The sequence below is a fragment of the Phyllostomus hastatus genome, unplaced genomic scaffold (genome assembly GCF_019186645.2).
Source record: "Phyllostomus hastatus isolate PE091 unplaced genomic scaffold, TTU_PhHast_1.1 phas_scaffold_78, whole genome shotgun sequence".
Lineage (NCBI taxonomy): Eukaryota > Metazoa > Chordata > Mammalia > Chiroptera > Phyllostomidae > Phyllostomus > Phyllostomus hastatus.
This window is the reverse complement of record NW_025334041.1, coordinates 63,057,915-63,080,763: the sequence shown is the minus strand read 5'-3', so window position 1 is coordinate 63,080,763 and position 22,849 is coordinate 63,057,915. Positions and strand designations below refer to the sequence as shown.

The window sequence follows — 22,849 nt, the reverse complement described above, 5'->3', positions numbered from 1 at the left end:
AAAGCTTTCATTTAGAATGGAAGGGCAGATAAAGTGCTTCTCAGATAAGGTCAAGTTAAGGGAGTTCATCATCACCAAGCCCTTATTTTATGAAATGCTAAAGGGACTTATCTAAGAAAAGAAGATAAAGAAAAAAAACATGTATAGTAAAAGGACAGCAAACTCACAATTATTAACAACCACACCTAAAGCAAAACCAAAAGAAACTAAGCAAACAGCTAGAACAGGAACAGAATCACAGAAATGGAGGTCACATGGAGGGTTAGCAACAGGGGGGTGGGAGGAGGGGAGAGGGGGAAAAGGTACAGAGAATAAGTAGCATAGAATGTAGGCTGAAAATAGATAGGGGGAGGGCAAGAATAGTACGGGAAATGTAGAAGCCAAAGAGCTCATAAGTATGACACATGGACATGAACTAAAGGGGGGAGGAATGTGGGTGGGAGAGGGTATACAGGGTGGAGGGGAGTGAAGGGGGGAAATTGGACAACTGTAATAGCATAATCAATAAAATATATTAAAAAAGAAAAAAGAAATACTAGCTATTTAACATTAATAAATTTAACATTATTTTAAAAGCGCCAAGTAAATTTTTATTTTATTTTATTTTTTATTTAGAAGGACACTTTGACTTACTTTGACTTTGAAATAAGAAGGTGCTGCCAACTCTTATAGTTAGCCATAATTGTAAGAACAATAAAAGTAGCACCAATCTAGAACTTATAGTGTAGCAGATACTGGGATAAGCAAGCTACACGCACCATTATGATCTATATTTTATTCCCCCATGATAACTGAGATTTCAGATGTTAAAAGGAAACCATCAGGAAGAAAAAAAGTTTTTGTGCCACTTTCCAGGAAAAAAGTACAGTAGAAAAATCTTTTGCTTATGTGTGTCTCATCTTCACTCCTTGCTGGTTGGGAGGAGTGACTATGTGAATGACAACTTTGGGAATATGAGCTAAGCATGGTGGGCTCTGTGCAGCCTGCTCTCCTCGGAGGCACTTGTCCACCATGCATTTTGGCCTATTCTAGCCTTTGGTAAGCTTACAGGGCAGGCTTTGCTCATGTGCGACCCTGATAAGATGGTAGAAAACCATACTATAGCCAGGGGGTGGAGTGTGTATCCAAACAACATTTTTAAGTCAGCTTTGGGAGGAATATGGCTGATGTTTTATTTTTGTCTCCTGTGCCATAATTCTTAATGGATTCCAAAGTAGGAAAGGGAGGTAAAATTTTCAGTTGCCACCTCACACTCCCAAACCAAAATTTTAAAAGGAAAATCAAACACTAAATAACTGACCTTGCATTAGCAACACATTCAATGTATCCAGAAGTGGGGCATATGGTGCTTTTTCCATAAGGAGATGGTTAATTTGGAGCAGCTTCAGGGAAGTGGCATTTATGAAGATTTCATTCTCAGAACATTCTTCTTCTAAAGAGAGAAGAGATAGATTTGAGTAACATTGGCATTGCCAATGTTTTGCCTAAGAGTTTACATGCATTTTAGTGCACACACACACAGAACATACACAGTACACACCACAAAACAGAACAACAATCACTACTTCTAAAATATACATTGTTCCCCTTGGGCAGAGAAATGCAGCTTTTGTTAACAGAACCCTACCATTCACCTTCTAACCTACATCTCACTTAGTATATGTCCTAGAACATCATCTCCTGATGACAATAACTTCTTTTGTTTTTACCAATTCAAAGTAGAATTTGTAAACTATTTATAAAAATATTCAGGTCATCAACATACTTAAGTGTAGTAGAGGAAAGTAAACAATATAAGGACTTTTGAAAGTATATACCAATTTTTAATCTTACCTGTGTCCTTTAGATACAAATGTTTCAGGTGTCTGAGTGATACACATCCCCAACTATGCATTTGGGAGGATGAATTGAAATCTAAATTTTCTTGAGACAAATATACATTCTATCAAGATTTTATAATAATATTAGGCAAGAGATGTTTTTATATATACAAACATAGTGTTTTTTAGTGTGTATCCACATCTACTCCTAGGAGGCAGCAGTGCACCAACATTGCTAAATCTGGGTGATCGAGTTTCCCCCTCAGTTATAACTGAGTTTTCCTGCAATGAGATCATAGAGTCCAAAATGGTGTAAATCAACTAGACCCATCTTTTCTGGCAATAAAAAACTGGGCAAAATGTTCCCCTTTTCTTTGATATTATAAAAGGAATGTTAGATTAGATCTGAGATCACAAGAAAGAATTCCTTGTAAGGTAAACTTTTTGATTCAGTAGTGAAAAATACTATTCAGAGTAGTGAAAGAGATAGCACTGCCATCCCAAAGTCAATAGAAAATTCAAGTCTATTGACATTGTTATTGGCAGAGGGAGTTCCTGGATGATTGACATAAATTGCTATCTAGGAAGGAGTTTAAAGAAATGTTATTTCCAAAATTAAAACAGCTGGGATCTCTGTGGCCACAGGATGGGTGGCAGGTGAACCACTACCACACAGCAGGGAGCTCTCTTGGCATTTAGCTCAGTTACACCAATGCAATGGATATAAATGTCTAAAAAAGGAAGGGAAAAAATAAAGAAGGGTAAAAAGATTGCATTTTTTAGAAAGCCAAAACCTCACTACACACAAACCAGATAGAAAGGACAAGTACTTTTTATACAGCCTTGCTTTGTATAATATTTTCATTTCTAAAGAAAAGAAAGAGATTTTTTTCTGATGAATCTTCTGATATAACAAGAAAGTGAAACAGGAGCTGTCAATCAACTCTGCTGAGGAGCAGTGATTACCTGTGCTTCCAGCATTTTCTAGGAAGAGGGCAAGGAAACACATAAAGTTAACTCTCTTATGAATAACATCTTAACTTGCCAACTTTTTGTTCTGTCTTATAATATATTAGGAAGAATTAAAACAAGGGCAGCTTTCAGAAAAGGAATTTGGCAACCACAGAGTCAGTGTTGCTGTCACTTAGATGTGAACTTTGTTCTTTGTTTTAACGCTAATTATATTGTGTCAACAGAAGCAATTTCAGCTAGAGAAAAATGTAATGGTGATTATCGATGATAATCTGAATCTACTCGTCTTTGAAGAGTGAGAAATGCTGTAACAAAATGCTAACATTAAAACTCATGAAAGAAAGCTTCAGAAAATGAGATGTGTACTTAAATTATCGTGAAGTAGTAAGTGTTGATTGTTGAAAGGAATAACGACTTCCTTTACACTCCTTATAAAGAAAGTATATTTCAGGATGCTGCAAGTTGCTTGGGGTTTTTTTGTTTGATTTTATATATTTCCATAAATTTGCAGATATTCAGGGGAATCAAATGGCCATACACTTAGTGAGGTGTGGTCTTGCCCCAGTAGTTAGCACAATATGTTGCTAGAGAAAGTTGTACCAGGTAGCAGTGCCAAGGACCAACTTTCAACCTCTCTTCATCTAGCCTAAATTGACACCATTTAAAACTCTTAGTAACATTTTCTGTTACCTGTGGTTGTGTAGCAAACTATTATAAAACTGAGCCCTTAAAAATAACAGTGTCACTATGGTCACATATTTTGTGGGTTAGGAACTCAGGAGAGATGCTATAAGGGGTGCTTGTCTCTATTTTATGTTGTCTGGACCTCAACTGAAAGGACTTGAAACTGTTTTTTTTTGGGGGGGGGTATAATTATCTGTAATTTAAAAATGCATTTCACATTTTCCTTTTTTTGTGAAATGAAGCTAAAATACATTTTGGCTTTGTGTTTCAATACTTTAAAAAGTAGGTTTATTGAAGTATTACAAAATTGAAAGTTTATAAAATTTTAAGGTTGATGATGACAGATTGGCCATTTTTTTCTGAGAGTTTAGAATGGAATTGCTATACATGAAAACCTTCTGACATTACACTGGGATACACATGCAGAAAGACTAAAGCAGAATTCCTACCTGGAAAAGTGGAGCTGTAACTAGCCAATGGGAAACTGGGAAGAAACCCGCATTTTTCTGTATTTAGCCTTGTATCCTCTCTCTAGCTACTGACAACACTATTGAGGATTTATTTATTTATTCATTTATAGAATTCAAAAAGCATAATCTGAGAAGATTACATACTGTATCAATCCAGTTCTTCAACATTCTGTAAAAGACAAAACACATCTTTTAGGTCTTGGTGCTCAACACAAGAGCTTTATTTGAATAAACATGCTATCCAAATAAGAATCCACTGAAGGAAAATATTCCAGCAAGTATTCCCTGTTTAGAAGAGTCTGAAGATTCATCAGAGAAAAAAAACAATCAAGTCCCCTCTCCAAGTAGAATGTTTGAGTGGAGAACATAATAAAGTGCCAGCTGATATGACTGTCTGCCAAGAAAAGTCGGATGGTGGTGGTTTATGTTAAGAGGTGCTCATGTTTAAAGCAAGATAGGCAATTACTCAGTTTGACTGGAGCTGGATAGGCTTTATTTGGAACCTTGGTTTAGGACATACTGCTTCTCACAAACAAAACAAATTAGAGGGAGTTCTGAGGGGAGCATCTGAAATGATAACATGTTTAGAAAATGTGACCCATGAGAAAAGGTTAAGAGAACTGGACACCTTTAATCTATAGAAAAGAAGACCTAAGAGAGACCTAACAACTATTTTACTCATACATAAAGGGATATTATAAAGAGTATGGGGACCAATTATTCTCATTAGTCAATGGGGACAAAACAAGAAGTAATAGACTTATATGGGAGCAAGGCAGATTTAGGTTAAATATCAGGGTGAGCTTTAACACTATCAGAAATTAGGAAAGATGAGGGAGGGTTTGTATATATAGACTCATATTCCTCAGAGATGGCTGAGGTTGAATTTAATGGGTGGTTAATTGGGATGCGTTTGGGATTTTTAAATCAAGTTCTCCCTGATATACATAGGTTGATGGGTCATTTAATCTGCACTCTCCACTCAAATAGTAGATTTTGGGATCTATATGGATGAGAACAAGTATGCATGTCTCAGGTTTTTCCCATTTTACATCTTTACTAGAGAAGAAACACTATTCTTAAATGAGCATCAAAACACATTTATTACACCTGTTATTGGAGAGTGCACAGTGTATTTTTTCATAATTTGTGAAATTTACAACTTCTATCGAGGTTTGTAATGTTTCACAAATATAATACTTAATGATATCTAAACAAGTATGTGACAAGAACAATGAAACATACTTTCTCTAAGGAGTAAAATTGTATTACTGGTAGGTTCTCTCTCTCTGTCTCTCTCTCCCTCTATTTCTCTCTCTCTCTTTCTGCCATTTCCTGGGTTCAGTCAGGTTTTAGAAAACTCATGGCATGTGAGCCAAGGAATGTTCAACCCCAAACACTCACCCCCTACTGTGGTTTATTGGAATTTTATCTACCTAAAGATTGGGCAAGCTTACCTGATTATTCCTACATTCTCTTATTGGTCACAAAGTTTGTAGCCCTTGATACATCTTTTCATGGACCCATTAAGTAAAACAGCCAGTAATGAGTGTCTTCATAATGACTCATTTAGTTCCTTCCACTAGAAGCAATGCATATTACTTCTGCAACACTTCACCTACCCCATTCAAGAAACCAGCAGCCCTGCTTAGTTGCCATTATAAACTTAACTTCTGAAATCACTGGTGCTGCAAAATGTTCTGTTAACTTCCCATAATCTTGATTTTTAAAATATGTGACAGCTTGTTTATTATGAAGGCAATGAAATGGTTTTAAATATTTCAATGGTTTTCATGTATTTTTATTTATCTCAAATACTTTCAACTGCCAAATGTTCATTAAAATTAAGTAAAATCATTCATAAAAATATTTTTATACTATAAAAGTATTTTAATACTATATGATCTTACCAGAATATCTTTGTGAAAATAGCATACATACTTCAAAATGATTCTGAATTTCTAAATTGATTGTTTAAAAATAAACTTTCATTCATTCAAAACTATTAGTGCTACCCATGTCATGCTTGCATTTCCCAGTAATGGAGACTAAATTACCACTGGGCCCTGAGATGACCAAGATCACCTCACCACCACTGAGTAGAAGTTTGTCATAAGAGAAGTGTTTTTATAAGAACATGATCCAGGAGATACACTTTATACAATTCAATGTTGTATTTCCAACTTTGTACATGTTTTCAATATACATTAATTAATAGTGGCTTTTATATTCTTAATAGGAGTAAGTCCTGAAGAATAAATTGGGATCTGATTTTACTAGATAATCTCCCCACCCCCCACACTGACGATTCACAATTCAGTAAGTATTATAGCTGTATTTTACATTCTGTTACCAAAGAAATAGATAATTAAATTTTTAAAAGAACATTTTAGACAATCTTAAGGAAGTTACTGAGGGCATTAAAACTTAAATAAAATGTTTCTGAAATTTCTGATTCATCATTGTAGCCAATTCCAAATTCTCTATACCTTCTCAAAATAACAACCATCGCCAACCTCTTTGTTCTCACTGATGCCAAGTTTGTCTTTGAAATTGCAAATTGACCATCCTAGTTCCCTGTTCAGAAACCCTTATTGACTCTGCATTGTCTACAGTGAAAAGCCCAAACTTTTGCAGGATTTCACTCTTGTCACCTTTCTTTGATTATTTTGAGCATTAGCTTTTTATTTTGAGTATGCAAACAGTACAAGTTTACTATATACCATTTGGAAAGTATCAAAAGCATAAAGATTAAAATAAAAACCAATCACAGTCTTAAACTTAAGCCATGTAAAACCCACCACCTATGTCTATATTTTCTGTAGCCCCAATTAGGAATGATTTCTGCCTAAAATGACTCTTTTCTACTCAGCCACCTTGAAACTGACTTTTTAACCTTTAAGATGCAGGTAGCACTTTGGGAGTGCTTTCTACGGACTTTGACTCCTGGATATAAAATCGTATCATGTTGGAGTCATTTGTTTTAAAGACTAGTTGCTCCTCCCCATAGATGTAGATGGTGAGCTGCTTCTAGGCAAGGGCTGCCTTGTGAATTTTTTATATCTTTGATACCAAGCACTATGCCTGAATCAAATGGGTTCAGTAAATTTTTGATAAATGAGTCAACTAATTATTATCTGATGGTCACTGCAGAGTCTTGTCAACTCACAGCCACTCTTGCCCTGTGCACCCCCATGGTGAACAGCTAAAACTGTCTGTTACACAGGTCTGGGTAGCACAGCATAGCACTCAGAAGCCAGTGCTTCATCACTTGGTCTTGATTTTAAGCCAGATTTCACTGACAGGGAGTTTGAGTCTACGATATTCATGTAGTTACTGAATTATCTGTTTAAAAGAAAATCATTACTATTTGTTAACACTTGTTGCCACTAATGTAAATTTAAAAACAATTGTAGTAATGAATTCATCTTGCCTGTCTGAATTTCCACTAAGCCGCTGGTTCTATCTTTCACCGAGTTGAATTAGGTTCTGATGTAAACTCCAGAAGGAATGTAGTCACGTTCATTCCCTAGATGGCCAGCACCCACTTCCTTTGCCAGCAATAAGTCTTCACACAAAATAGTGTGAAGCTGGCATTTCTCATTTGGATGCCACAATTGTGTACTCTTATAAGACTGATTCCCGAATTCAAAGACTGATTAGAAATACATAATTTTAGGTGACAACCATAGGTCTGCAGTAGAATTATTATATTTGAATAGAACACTTATCATGAGAAATGTTATTGTTATGTGATTTGAACTACTGTATGTTTGAAAAAGGAAGGGGGATTATTTAGAAATCTTGAAAAACCACTTTTTTGCAATTGATTGGTTGTTTCAGTTCTGATTTAAAATGTTAGTAGAGGATAAGCTTGGAATAAAAAGAATCAGATAATGTGGAATCATTTATATATCTTACCATTGATGAATATATTGTAAGAGTTTTAATGCATATAACCATGTTAACATATTATTTAACTGGTGCAATGTTGTCTTTCTGGAACTTCATATTTTTATTTCCATTGAGGGACTGCACATATGTGTGTGGTGGGGGATGGGGAGTGTGGCCTAGAGAGCACTGTGCTATGAGTCAGGGGAACTGTGTGCTTGCATTGTCTCTGGGCAAATTTCTACAAATAATTCTACTGCTCTTTCTTTCTAGTTCCCTGTTTGTACCATATTGTCCATGGGATTTTTTCTGTTTTTACATTTGAACAAGTCTGTTTCACATATGGTTTTTCTAGTCTCTTCCCTAACAATGGTTATTCTTAAAGATAACTTTACATCTTTCTATATATTTGGTTTCTGTCCCAAGTGTTTGAAAATGGTCATCCTCATTTGTGCCCTTTAGGTCAACAAGGTCCAGTAAGTCTAGTAGTTGAGATACATGATATGACTCCAGAGATACCTGAAAGTACATGTTTGTACAAAGGAACAAAGGATACTCTCAAGGCCCTTGATGGAGAGGTCTACTTTGCACCCTCCTGGATTCCCAGCACAGAGCTTTCCAAGACCCTTGTCAGCTGACAGTGCAGTACCCAGAGGTTTTAGAGGCAAGCCACACGGAGCATGAGTAAGAACTTTAGGTTGCAGAACTGGGTGCACCTTCAATACAGATGTGCAAAGCCCTTCCATTACGCAGCCTTTGAAAGAGACAAAGGCTATTGTATATGGCTTATTTTCCCCAAGAGAAAAACTTAGTAAGCATTTTTGACATGTGGACTAAGTATGTCTGTACAGCAGCTGGAATGACACAATAGACCCTGATAGCTTTTTCGGGTTTTTTTACACTTTTTGTACACTGCAATCTTCCTCTTCCCCCTGAAGATTTGCTTACAACCCCCTACCCTGGGCAATGTTTATATTTGGCTATTAATTAAGTGAAATATAAGAGCCAGGCAACTTCAAAGGGCCCATCTTTTAAAGGAGATTGTTCTTCACACATGTTTACTTCTCTGAGATTTCAAATGCTATATTGATGTGAGATTCTTTTCCAATTTGGATGATGAAATCATTTCTGGTGCAAAGATATTGGGTCTCTGAAGTCTGTTTTAGCCCACCAAATATGTTCACTACCTGGTGTAAGAGAGATACAAAGGGCAGCCTTGAAGTCAGAGTGGCCAAGTGACTGGGATTATACATGAATTTACATGTCAGCACTATGAACCTCACAGAAAATCATATTTCCCAGTTATGTATTTGTGGCTTGTAAATTTGTAAATGGTATAGGTGAAACAATGACACTCTCTCCCGCATTTCTTTTTGCATATTTGTTAGCTGATTTGCCATGTTTTGGATATAGGGGTATGAAAGACAGGTAGGGATATGTATATAAATGTTTATCATTTATAAATAGAGTATAAATTGAACATTCCATTTCTCCATCAGTTGTGATACAAATGCTTGATGTTAAATGTATTTCTCCACAAGTGATTGTCTTTGTGTCTTTGCTCATGCCATCTTTTTGGTTTTTGCTGGCAGAAGAGTGGTGGGCAGTGAGAAATGCCTGGTGGGAAATTAGAGAATTGCAGCATTCTAATGGCAACTTCTCTAGACAACTCTTTCCACAAGCCACAGGAACATTACTTTAAATAGATCCATAATAAAGAGTTAAAAATTAGTTTTTTTTTCTTCTATGGCAAAATAACAACTTCAGCTTGTATTTCAGGCTGCATATTTTCTGTGTTGGGCCCCAAAGACTTAAAAGTAAAGTTGAAATTAATCTCAGATGGATTATCTGTGTGCTATAAACATGTGGGCATGAAGTGTATGGAGAGTGCATATGGCAGACCCATCTGATATAAACAAGTAGGGCTAAGAAATATACACCCTTGACATGATTGATTTGTTAATGTGTATGTAAATGGAGCTGAAAGCCCATTTTTAAGCATGACCTGTGATAAGCAAATGCATGTAAATACACAATAAACTGAGATAACACAAGAATAACGTCAATTAAAACAATTATGACAACTTATAGTCATCACGAGATATTGTTTCAGTTCCATCTTAAAACAAGAAAAGCTTCCAATTGTTTTTGACTTGACTGATAACTGATTCCACATTTGTGGAGCTTGACACAAAAGGGTTTTGTCCTTCCTTTGTATTCACTGAAGCGTGTGAGTCCTAAAGCCTCTGAAGGAACTTCTGCATGACTCTATGTGTGACTGGGGCAGGTTGATGTAGTGCCTCCCAATCAAACTCTTCCTTTATTTCATCATTGAAGAACACATTTTATATTTCCCTATCAAGCTGACAGAGCAAAGTCTCCATATTAACATTTATAATGACTGCTTTGAAATATACAGGCTAACATATCTGAATCCCACAATTTATAGTTTAGTGAATCAATTTGCATTATTTGGTGGTATAATTGTATTGAACAGAATGTGCACCAACATATCCATGTCCACTAGAGCAAAGAATGACTAGGAATTCATGTTCCCATGGCACAAGATTATTTACTAATGTGCACAGGTGCATGTTCAGCTTCCTTAGATGGAAGTTTTATTGCCACATAGCCATGGTGCCAGTACTCACTATTTTGCATTTTTGCATCTGGATTTTTGTGCACACTTTCTTTCTGAATTAGCTACTTCTCTACTATTATTTAAGAAGTGGTTAAAACATCTGCTCTATAAAGAAAGCTTCCTCTTCTATTTGCTCCTCTTTTCTGAAGCAGAGAACTCTGCTATGACTCTTACTGCTTGACCTTATTAATCACATGTTATATAGGGGTTGTTTATGGATTCTCTTTCAATGAGGCTGTGAACTATCTGACCTGATGCTAGTTTGTCTTAGCACCAGGATAATATCCACCTAGAAAATTTTCTACAATTGGATGCTAAATAGCTTAGACTATTTTAGAATCTTCAAATCTTTGCTTAGACTCAGAATTTTAAACATTTCCTAGTTATCAAAAGGTTGTCATGATAGCAAAATAATAAGTATCACTGCTCAGCAACTGTAACTCTTACTACAAAAGACCAGGGATAAATAATCCTGATTTAGAACCTGCATATCATATCTGACATGGCCCATTCAGCAAAAACTTGACTTCTAGGAAAACATGTCCAAATATACTGACTCAGTGATATCCTCTTTTCTCTGAGCATTTGTGGCTCTGTGACTCTGCTGATTACTTCCTACTCAACTATTACATTATAGGGTCACTGTCTACAATTGGCTGTCTTCTTTTCCCAGGGAAAAAAATACCATTATGGGTTTTTGACTTATATTATGAGACTGGTTGCTCTGAATTCTCTTTTAATTTTTTTGTGAAGACCCAATTGAATATCAAAGACAAAGAAGCATTAGGTATAAATCCTCTTACTCATAGTTTTATTCAGTTTGTTAAATAAGGGGCATTGAAATTTAAATTTAACTTCTATATGAAACATGATTTAATAGTTTCTTATGAAACATGCAGGCATACCAGTAGGACCATCCAAGGAGAAATCCTGATTTATGACTCAAAATCGGATTCATTAGCCCTTTGATGCAGCCTTGCTGATACTCTGGTGTAGACTGACCCCCACAGTGAATTCCAAGAAAAGCTATGGCAGTCTCTTCTTCACTGTGTGCTACTGTAGGTTTCTCTTTCAATGCCTCAGTTCTGTAGGTCACAATGAAAAAAAGGAGACCTTCAGGGTCTTTTCACTTCTCTGAGTCTGTTTCCTCCTCCGGAAAATAAGGGTCTGGACTAGGTGATTATTGTGTAAATTCCGTTCTGACACTAGTAGTCCTTCTATGCCTAAGTATGTACAGCCATGGGGGTTACAAATACACACAGATTCTTGGATAAATAGAATTGTCCTATTGAAATGGGACATCTCCTATTAGAAATATATGGCTTCGAGGAAATGAGTCCTGAAGTTACTCATCAAAGATATTTATTTTAAAAGGCAACTGATATAGACACCAGCCTGCAGTGTCTGCATCATTATGGATGAAATGAGACATGCACACACACTACCTAGTACGGTGGATGAAAAGGGACAGCATGGCTTTTCTCTCAAGGGGAGCAAAAGCCTTGGCCCTTGCCATGACTGGCCTTTATTGGGTTTCTTGGCAGATTACCTGATGGTCCTCATTTACTATGCACAGGTTTGCTTTAAGTGGTTACCTTTTACAGAAAACAAAGGAGCCAATGCCGCTAATCATATCACAGAAGAGGGATATTTTCAAATGAAAAGGCAAAAGTGGTTGAACCAGTTACATTCATCCTTGGAAGGTTTAGCATGGATTTTAGGAATTTACTTTGTAGTAAATGTCCTCAATTCAGGGTAAGAGAGGTTTTTAGCAAGAGCAAGACTCAAAGTGGCCTAGGCACATTGCAGGCCTGATTCCCCATGGGAGAACCTATCCATGGGCATGGGTCCTGTGCATCTCTGAGTGGGAGCTGGGCCCATGCCACACAGATCGGTCTCTTACAGCCAACATCAAATTTTGTCAACTGTCACCAAACACACTTGTTTTAAATGATGCTCAGCTGTGAGGCTGAGTCAGATGTGTCAACCAATGTTTGCTGGCATCAATCCAATACCAACAGAAATTCCCAATTTAGTGTGCAGTGAAAAAGGAATGTATTCAGTTAAAAACAACTCAATTGTGATAAAGCACCACTGTGAGGCAGCCCTAGCTCAGGTGGTTCTGGAGCCAGGATCCCCTCCAGTTAGGCAGTTCTGCTCTACTTCTGTTAGGCATCATTGGTGTTTCAGTTCAGCCAGGGCAACATAGTTCTCAGCCTTTGGTGGAAAAAAAAAGTGTGCTGCTGAAGTCTGAAAGGAACTGGCTTATTCAGACAGAAGTCCCCACCTCTGATCCCTGATAGGTCCATTGTCATGCAAATAAAGACTCCAAATCCTCGCAGTTTGATTGGTCCAAAAGGCACTGTCCTGATTGGTTAGAAAGGAGTTGCTGTAATTGGCCAATGAAGAAACTGATAGGCTATAGCTGCACAGCTTTTACTGGATGGGGGAATATTCAGTTCTATGGTTTGAAGTATGACTCTAGAAATTCATTTATAAGGGCTGGCTCAGATGGCAGGAATACAATGCAGAGGTAAGTAGTTTAGTCCAGGATTCTCACTGAAGAGTAATTTGCATGAGAGGCCACTTCATAGAAATGGCTGCTAAGCTGTTTTCTTTCTTTCTTTCTTCCTCTTCTTCTTTCTTTCTTCCTCTTCCTCTCCTCCTCCTCCTCCTTTTTCTCCCCCTCCCCCTTCTTCTTGTTGTTGTCCTTTCCTTTTTTTTTTTTAATTTGAGCCCAGTTTGCCACTGGGAGCCCTTTTTGGTAGGTATCTTCTTTCTCAGGATTCATGGATATAAGGGCACCACTCCTGCCTCAGTTCTGTCAGGAGCAGGGATGGATTTCTTGTGGAATTCTGGAAAAAAGTCTAAATTCACCTTTGTTAAGATAGCTGTGTCTAGAGTTACCTGGAAGCAAAGGTGGTATTAATTTAGGGAAAAATGGACAACTTCATAGGAAGGTAGGTTGAATAAAAGGCAGAAAGTATAAGAGATAACAGAAATAGGCCTAAAGGGATCATAATTTATGTAGCTAAGGAAACATGTTCTTCTCCCAGAGGTTGGGGAGCTGTCAAAGAATTGTAAGCAGAAGGGCTACAGTCAGGTTTATTCAGCCCAGGGCAGCCCACAGGATAGAGAGACACAGATACACACTGCCAGGTGCCTGGTCAATAGGCTGGCTTCCAAATACCTACCCTGGGAATGGCTTCCCCAGTGGACAGGGTCAGCCTGGGGAAAATGTGAAAGGACGAAGCATATAAATTTCATACATCTTCAGGAAACTGGACATAACTCTCATTTGTGCTGAGAATCACTACAGAAATTCAAAAAATTGAATGTTTGATTATGAAAAGCTGAAAGGAGAAAGTATCTAATCATTCTGTCAAAACTTTTGCCTAAACAGAACTTCTTGTTTTCTGTTTCAAAAACAATGTACATTTGTCACAAACTATCCATTTATGATATGATACCCAAATATTCTCTGAAGAAGAGTAGCTTTGGGTACCAAAGAATAGCTTTGGGTACCAAGAAAAGAGCAAGATGTAAAAATTAAGATGGAGGGCTTTGGTTGTGATACTCTCAGGCAGAATTGACATCTTCAGATCATCTGGGATAAAATAGAGCATCTCATGCCGGGGTTTCTAGAAGAGGATAGGAGATGAGGAGTCATGTGAAATGATGTACAATGAAGGAGCTCTAAGAAGAAACTGGTGAGGGAATGGGGTAATAAGACAGGGGAGAGGAGGAAGCCAGGAAAGGGAGTTAAGGGGGTCTTAGCGGAGTAGGACAACTGTTCCCACAAACCTTGCACTCACCAAGGTGTGCATATAACCCAGTGGGTATAATTTGAAGTTAGGGCATGGGCACTTTTTTCTTCAGTGCCTAACATTCTCACGAGATGTAGAGACTTGAGCAAGTCACTTAAATTTTCTTACATATAAGAGCTCAGTTCTTACTTTCATAAAACGGGAATGTTACTACTTCCCTTTATAGGATAAGTTGTGACCTTAAGTAAATATAATACTCAATTCAGTGTCCACTCATAATAATAATTGATAGATGTGAATTAAGATGATAATTGAATTTCTTATACTTAGTCATTGGTAACTAAGCGTTTAATCGGAAAGCTTGCAAATAGTGTGGACAAAAGAAACTACTAATATCATCCCAATACTTGAAGGCAAATAAGAGTATAATCTGGCTTTTGGAATTCAGATACTTCAGCTTCTTTTGATCTGATTTATTCAGGGAACCAATTCAATTTTCTGCCATAGTCCTGTTTTGCTTGAAAATCACAAACACTACTGACATTATGATTCTTTCATTACACAAATCACAGAGCTTTTCTGGGCCAGGCTTTCTCATCTATAAATAAGATAGTTTGACAAAATGACCTCTAATTTTTCTTCCAAAGTTTACTGTGATTCCATTATTTTGTGCATAGCATTTTAGAATGAAATAATCATAGGAAAATAAACTTTCAGTCAGGCTGAAGTTTTCAAACAAATTTTTAACCTTTACAATTCAAAAATATTACACTAAAATTATAGATTAGACTTAAATTAGTGGTATGAAGATAAGAACATAAACCATTTTGTTTAGGTGCTATTTTGGTCTTTTGTTATTTTGGATTAAAGCAAGAGAAAAGGTGACAGTTATCTTATAAAAAGCTCAAACAATTTTCATAATTTCAGAAGAAAATGTGCAGGCCAAAAGAAAAACTACATGCCATAGTCTGATCTGCACAAGAAAACTGTCAGAATAATAAGCCTCTTTACCACAGAGTTACTATGTTGAAGACACAACTATAGCAGCCTTTCTTAAGATACAATATACATGCCTTTGTGAAATACACAGATTCTAAGTTACAGGAATTCTCAGGCTAAGATATATTTATTCCTTTTAAAAGAAACCTAAAAATATATAACAAACAGGGTTAGGAGATTTAATCATTTAAATTATTCTAGAGAAATTCAAGAGAATAAATGAAATTACATATACTAAACTACAATTGTGATGATTTAAGAATATTATTCTTTTTTTTAAAGATTTTATTTATTTATTTTTAGGGAGGGAAGGGAGGGAGAAAGAGAGGGAGAGAGAAACATCAATGTGCGGTTGCTGGGGGCCATGGCCTGCAACCCAGGCATGTGCCCTGACTGGGAATCAAACCTGCGATGCTTTTGTTCACAGCCCACGCACAATCCACTGAGGTACGCCAGCCAGGGCAGAATATTATTCTTAACCCTACTACAAAGCAATATTTTTATGGTAGTTAATTTTATCTTAAAAGAAACCCTTTCATGGAGGAATATGAAGTAAATAAGATTTCCTTCATGAATTTTGCCCTGACTAATGTGGCTCAGTTGGTCAGTCATTATTCTGCAAAGCAAGAGATAGCTGGTTTGATTGGCAGTTTGATTACCGGTGGGGGCACAATTGCGGTTAGGCCCCAGGATGGGGCATGTACAAAAAGCAACCAATTGATATTTCTCTCTCACATTGAAGTTTCTGTCCCTCTCTTACTCCCTCCCTTCCCCCCTCTCTAAAAATAACCAAATAGGATCTAAAAAAAGAAGTTTTTTTTCACATTTAAATATTAGATTCCTGGGGAAGGGAATAAAAGGGGACTAAATGGTAATGGAAAAGATACAAAAAAGATTAAATTAAAAAAAAGAAATTCAAATTGGTAGTTACAAAATAGTCATGGGTATGTAAAGTACAGCATAGGGAATATAGTCGGTAATAGTGCAATAACTATATGTATGGTGCCAGGCAGTTTGTGGAAATATCAGGGATATCACTATGTAAAGTATATGAATGTCTAATCCTTATTCTGTGCACTTAAAACTAAACCTAAATAATATTGAATGTAAACTGTAATTGAAAAATAAAATTGTTTGATGGTCAAAAATTATTAGTATTAAAAACATGAAGACTAATCATATCTAATTTAGGGTACTAACTACAAATTCTTAGGTTGTTCTTATATTAATTATATAATTAGTTCTTTAATTATATATGTATTGAGTTATAAGTTTTTGAAATAAGATGCTTCATAATGAGAAATTAGATTTTTTAGAAGCTTAAAATATAACTCACTGTTTTATAAACTCTGCCATAGTTTGCCTTCCTCTACAATATTTCCCACACACAGCCTCAAGAATCAGTCATAGCTAATCAAGAAGCCACCTTGAGTATAAACATCAACTCTTCTTCGGCAGGTTCCAATTAAGATGAGCAAAGGAATATAAAGATAAGAAGTGGGGTGCTGATAATTAAGGTGGTATTGCAGAAATTTTCACAAATTCAAATTAGATATTGCACAGCTGGTCTGGATTCAAAGAAGACACCAAGAAAAAGCTTTCCTTGAAGCACACTTCTTTCCCTTTCATAGGAAAAAGTGTGCTTCAATAAGGTATAAGTGGAGATTCTGTAAAAAAAAAAAAACAACCAAAAAGCTAATTGCATCAGTTTGGAGGGGCCAAAGCATGTGACAATTATGATGGGAATCATAATTGTCAGAATCTGTTTTTCCAACTCTAAGCGTATGTAACACAGAGATCATATGTGACTACATCAAGCAGCACATCAGCAGGTGTAACAGCATCCCTTGATGCTTGATCAAGTCAACAGCAGGACCCTGAGGCAAGAAATGAGTCTTACAGGCATTCAGTAGTACAATTCAAACAGGATATATAACTTCAAAATTACTAGAAAAAAGTTAGTCAAATAGATCATAGTTCACATTGTAAGAAAAAGAAAAACTTAAAAAGAAAATATAACAATGAAAAGAGAACAAGCATATCACTTAGTGATAATAGACAGAGATGAGTTAATGGTTCCTATTAATATTAGACAAAACCCACTTGAAGGCAAACAATCATATGACAAAACCAAGAAGGGTGTTATTTAAGTCAGTTTTTTAATGTCTTTTGGGTAGGGTAGAGCAGAACACTTGCTGGATGCTACAGAGTAAAACTGGAGGCACCTGGTAGCTGGCGATGGGAAAATTGGAATTTAAAGGTGGCCAAGGAGCAAGAAAGCTGTGAGGACAGTTTCTCCCTGTTGCTCCTGCTTGCCCTTGTTCTTTCCTTCTCCTCTGACAAGGACCTTCTGCTTACATGTGGTTTCTGTCCCCACATGACTTGGATTACACAAACCCCTGTGGCTGTCCTGGTCTTATTCTCCCTTTACCATGCATGTGTTCCTTTCCTGTATTCATGGCCCAATCATTTCTGTTGTCCAAGTTCTGCAGGGATGAGCCCAAAGTTAGCCCAGGCACAGTTTCAATGGCCAGCTAGGCAGTCATCATCAGATGACCACCCTTGGAAGAGGGATCTTTTCTTTCTTTTAAACACTAAGAATATAACCACCAAAGAAGACAATGCCCATAACAGTTTATACACAGTATCACGCAGCATCAATATATATAAATAAATGTTATTAGAAACACAAAGAGAAATTGACAAAAAATCGACAGAAGTGGGATTTAGACATACTTTTACACGTGTTTAATCACCTAATAGGAAAAAAAATAATGGATATTCAAGATCTAAATCATGAAATCAATTTGATGTGACATATTAAGTACATAATTATACTATTTATTTTAAATATCTATGGCAATTTAAATATGCTTATATTATTTACCAAGCCAATCTCAATATAGTCCACAAAATAAATTTTTTCACACATCCTCTGACATGAGTGAAATGCAACCAGAAGTTAATAACAAAAACCAAACAAGTATTTATATTTTTTATTTTTTAGCAAATAAAAAGGCACATAAATAATGCTTAACAAAATGGTTGGAGGAATGGTGGTTATGGTATATTTAATAAATAATTATAACAAAGACTCACATATATCAAAACACATGTGATGTTGCCAGAGTTTTAATTATACATAAATTTATAGTTTAAAATGCTTTTGATATTAATTGAGAAAGAATAGAATTATAAAAGTTAATCATTCATATTAAATTAGAAAAATAAGAGCAAAACAGAAACAAACCAGGAGTGAGATAGAAATAATCTACCACTACAAAAGCAGATTTGATAAATAAGCCTGTTTTTAAAGAAAAATGTTTACAACATTTTTTTTAAAAATAAAGAAATCCATATAGTCCCAGATTCAAAGAAAAGCAAATTTATGAGAAATACAATACACCTTTTATACAAACTGTCTTGAAAATTTTAATTAACTAGTCAGCTCTCCCATTGTTTTGAAATACAACTCATAATATACATAATATTTATATAGTTTATGTTTTACTTTGGAGATTTATTCCACCTTTAATCAGCCTGGATATTCTAGGACCAACATCATACTGTTTGTTTGTTTTATACATTTTTAAATTTTTTCAATGACAGTTTACATTCAATATTATTTTATGCTTGTTTTAGGTGTGCAGCATAATGGTTAGGCAATCATATACTTCACAAAATGCTCCCCCAATATTTCCTTTAAGTGCCAAACTGGCACCATACATATTTATTACAATATTATTGACTATATTTCCTATGCTGAACTAACATCTCCAAGACTATTTTGTAATTACTGACAATGCTTTAATTATTGGAAATTTTTAGGACATTTAAGTCTTAGGTATGTCAAGTTCTCTTTTATTATTTTGCCATTTCTAAATTTACTGTAGAATAATTTTGTTTGTTTACAAATTTTATTGAAATCAAAGTATGTTATTTTATTTTGGAAATACTAAGTTATTTGCAAACATTTAGTCTTTTTTATTTATTACTTTATTGTTGTTCAATTATAGTTGTATGCATTTTATCCCCATCACTGCCCCCACACCCCATCCAAGCCCACCTCCCTCCCTTGTTTCCACCCTCCTCATTGGTTTTGTCCATGTGTCCTTCATACTACTAGTTCCTGAAAACCTTTTTTCCAACTGTCCCCTCCCCTCTCCCCTCTGGCTATTGTTAGATTGTTCTTAATTTCAATGTGTCTGATTATATTTTGTTTGCTTTTTTCTTTTGTTCATTATGTTCCAGTTAAAGATAAGATAATATGGTATGTGTTACTCACTGCCCAGTTTATTTCACTTAGCCCCATGCTGTCACAAGGTGTAGGAGCTCCTTCTTTCCCTCTGTTACATAGACTTCCACTGTGTAAATGTTCCATAGTTTCTTGATCCATTCATTTAATGATGGGCACTTAGGTTGCTTCCAGCCCTTGGCTATTGTAAATTGTACTGCTATGAACATTGGGGTGCATAGGTTCTTTTGGATTGGTGTTTCAGGGTTCTTATGGTATAATCCCAGCAGTGGAATTACTGGGTCAAAAGGAAGTTTCATTTTTAGTTTTCTGAGGGAATTCCATACTGTTTTCCACAGTGGCTGCACCAGTCTGCATTCCCACCAACAGTGCACTAGGGTTCCCTTTTCTCCACACCCTCTCCAACACCTGTTTTTTGTTGATTTGTTTATGATGGCCATTCTGACTGGTGTAAGGTGGTATCTCAGTGTGGTTTTAATTTGCATCACTCTGATGGATAGTGATGCTGAGCATCCTTTCATATGTCTCTGGGCCCTCTGTATGTCCTCCTTGGAGATGTGTCTGTTCAAGTCTTTTGCCCATTTTTTAATTGAGTTTTTTGTCTTCCTGGAGTGGAGTCATGTGAGTTCTTTATATATTTTGGAGATCAAACCCTTGTCCAAAGTATCATTGGCAAATATGTTTTCCCAAATAGTTGGTTTTCTTTTCATTTTAATGCTGTTTTCCTTAGCCATGCAGACACTTTTAAATATTTAGTCTTTTAATAAAAATCATATTGTGTCCCACTGCACTTTTGGATTTTATTTTGTTAGTTAAATTTTCAGGATTTGAAAATGTAAGAACATTTAAAAATTTATTCAGGAAATTTTTATTGTAAATTTTATATTTTCTACTGCATTTTTCACTGTAGGAAGTTATTTCCATATATTTATTTTATAGCTAGTCACATAACTGAAATACCTTATCAAATCACAAATTTGATTTTTTCATCAGTTTTCTAGAAGTCAGTCAAATCATAAGAACATAAGAAGAAAAAGAAAAATTTGAGAATCTGCTATTCTAGGTATGACCTCTTTCATTTATTTTGTCATCCTACTTCACTAGCTAAAAGTTTCAGAAAATATTTGATATTAATGATAATAGCCTGTATTCTTGTATTGCCATGACTTTAAAAGGATGATTTTCCTATTTTGTTCTGATGTCTGATTTTAATTATTTTCAGATACTTTTATTATTTTAGCAGAGTACCTTTTAATTTCACTTTACTATATCATTAAAAATTAAAATTGATAGAATTAAGACAACTATACAGAAAAGACCTACTCAGAAACACTATAAATAAATCAAGATGGAATTCTGAAAAATATCTACCACTATCTCACAGAAGGCAATAAAAGAGACAGAGGAATAAAAAATGGAGAAACAAATAATACAATTATTGATAGGCATAAAGCTCATTATATCAATAATTACCTTAAAATATGCTACGCAAACATTAATTTAAAAACAAGAATAACTACATTAATATGATAAACTTCAGGGCAAAGACAATTGCTAGAGACAAAGAGGGACATTACATAATGACAAAAGGATCAATCCACAAAAAAGGCATAGTGATCCTAATTATGGATATGCACAAATTACATGAAACCTCAAAATACAGGCAGCAAAAGTGATAGCGCTAAAAGCATAAATAGAGAAATCAACACCCTACTCTAAGTAATTGATGGAAATACTAGCCAGAAAAGGAGCAAAAATGAGCAAAGTGCTTCTAGCACTGAACAAAATAACCGAAAGAAAATCAGCAAGCCCATAGAATATTTAACAAAATAGAGAATTTCTCAGACCATTAGAGAAATCTAACAAATATTTTTTAAAAAGCAAACAAGCAAGCAAAATACAACCAGTCATTGAAATAAAGAACAATCAGATAGTAACCAGAGAAGAGGAAGGAGAGGGGTAATAGGAGGAGGCCATCTAGTAGCATGTATGAAGGGACACATGGACAAAATCAAAGGGGATGGGTTTGAGGGTGAGAGGTGAGGATGCGTGGGGCAGGGGGCATGGTGGGGTAAAAATGAAGGCAAATGTACTTGAACAACAATAGAAAAAGAAAAGAAAAAAAGGTGCTCACTTTGGCAGCACATATACTAAAATTGGAACGATATAGAGAAGATTAGCATGGCCCCTGCTCAAGGAGGGCATGCAAATTTGTGAAGCGTTCCATATTAGAAAAAAAGAAAGAAAAAGAAAAGAAAAAAGAGAAAATCACAGAACATGTTTAGTGATTATTATGTAATCAAACTGTGAAAGACAACAGGAAAATCTCCAAATATTTGAAATTAAACAACATGTTTCTAAATAAACCATGGGTAAAAGAGAAAGTGTACAAGACAATTTAAAATATACAGAACTCAATGAAATGAAAATACAAGATATCAAGATATGTGGGACACTGCTAAGCCATCACTGAGAGGATAATTCATAGCTCTAAATGCCCACATTAGAAAAAAGAAAAGGTCTCAAGTTAATTTTCTAAGTTCCAGAACAAGAAACTTGAAAATTAGAAAAAGTAGGAATGGGTGTAACAGCATAAACAATAAAAAAGAAAGAAACTAGAAAGTTAGAGCAAAATTAACACAAAACAAGCAGAAAGAAGGAAATAATAAAGATAAGAGCAGAGTCAATGAAATTAAAACATGGATGACAGATAAAACAATGAAAAAAATGGATGCTTTAGGAAAAAATGAAGAAAATTAATAAACCTCTAGAAAGATGGACAAAGATAAAAGGAGAGAAGATAAATATCACTGATATCAGGAATAAAATTGCATATTACTACAGATCCTTAGGCCACTCAAAGGAAAATAGGGAATACTGTATAAAACCTTATGCTCATCATTCAAGAACTTAAAAGAATAAACTAATTCCTCAAAACCTCTATCAAAACTCAAGTGGGGTGAAATAGACAATCTTAATAGTCACAAATTCAAGAAGTTGAATTCAAGAAGTTGAATTTGTAGATAAAAAGTTTCTATAAAGGAAATCTCCAAGCTTAAATGTTTTCACTGGAGAATTCTACCAAACATTTAATAAAGTAATATAAATTCTACACAATCTTTTCCAGAAAAGAATAGAAGAAGGAAAATTTCAAAACTCACTTTATGAGAGTAATATCAGTGAAATCAATATTAGACAAAAAGAGGACAAAAGAAAAAGTACAGTCTCATATCTTTCATGAACTGTCGTAAATATCCTTAACAAAATATTAGCAAATTAAATCCAGTAATGTATAGAAAGAATTATACATAACATACAAGCAGTATTTTTCCAGGTATGCAAGGTTGGTT

The 22,849-nt window shown here is 35.4% G+C and overlaps 1 non-coding gene across 1 annotated transcript; it reads left to right on the top strand.

Annotated features, from left to right (window-relative positions):
* The first annotated feature begins 21,625 nt into the window (after nucleotides 1-21,625).
* On the top strand, nucleotides 21,626-21,732 carry LOC123812222. The gene has a single exon (XR_006784511.1). It is a non-coding gene; the product is annotated as a U6 spliceosomal RNA (small nuclear RNA).
* The last annotated feature ends 1,117 nt before the right edge of the window (nucleotides 21,733-22,849 follow it).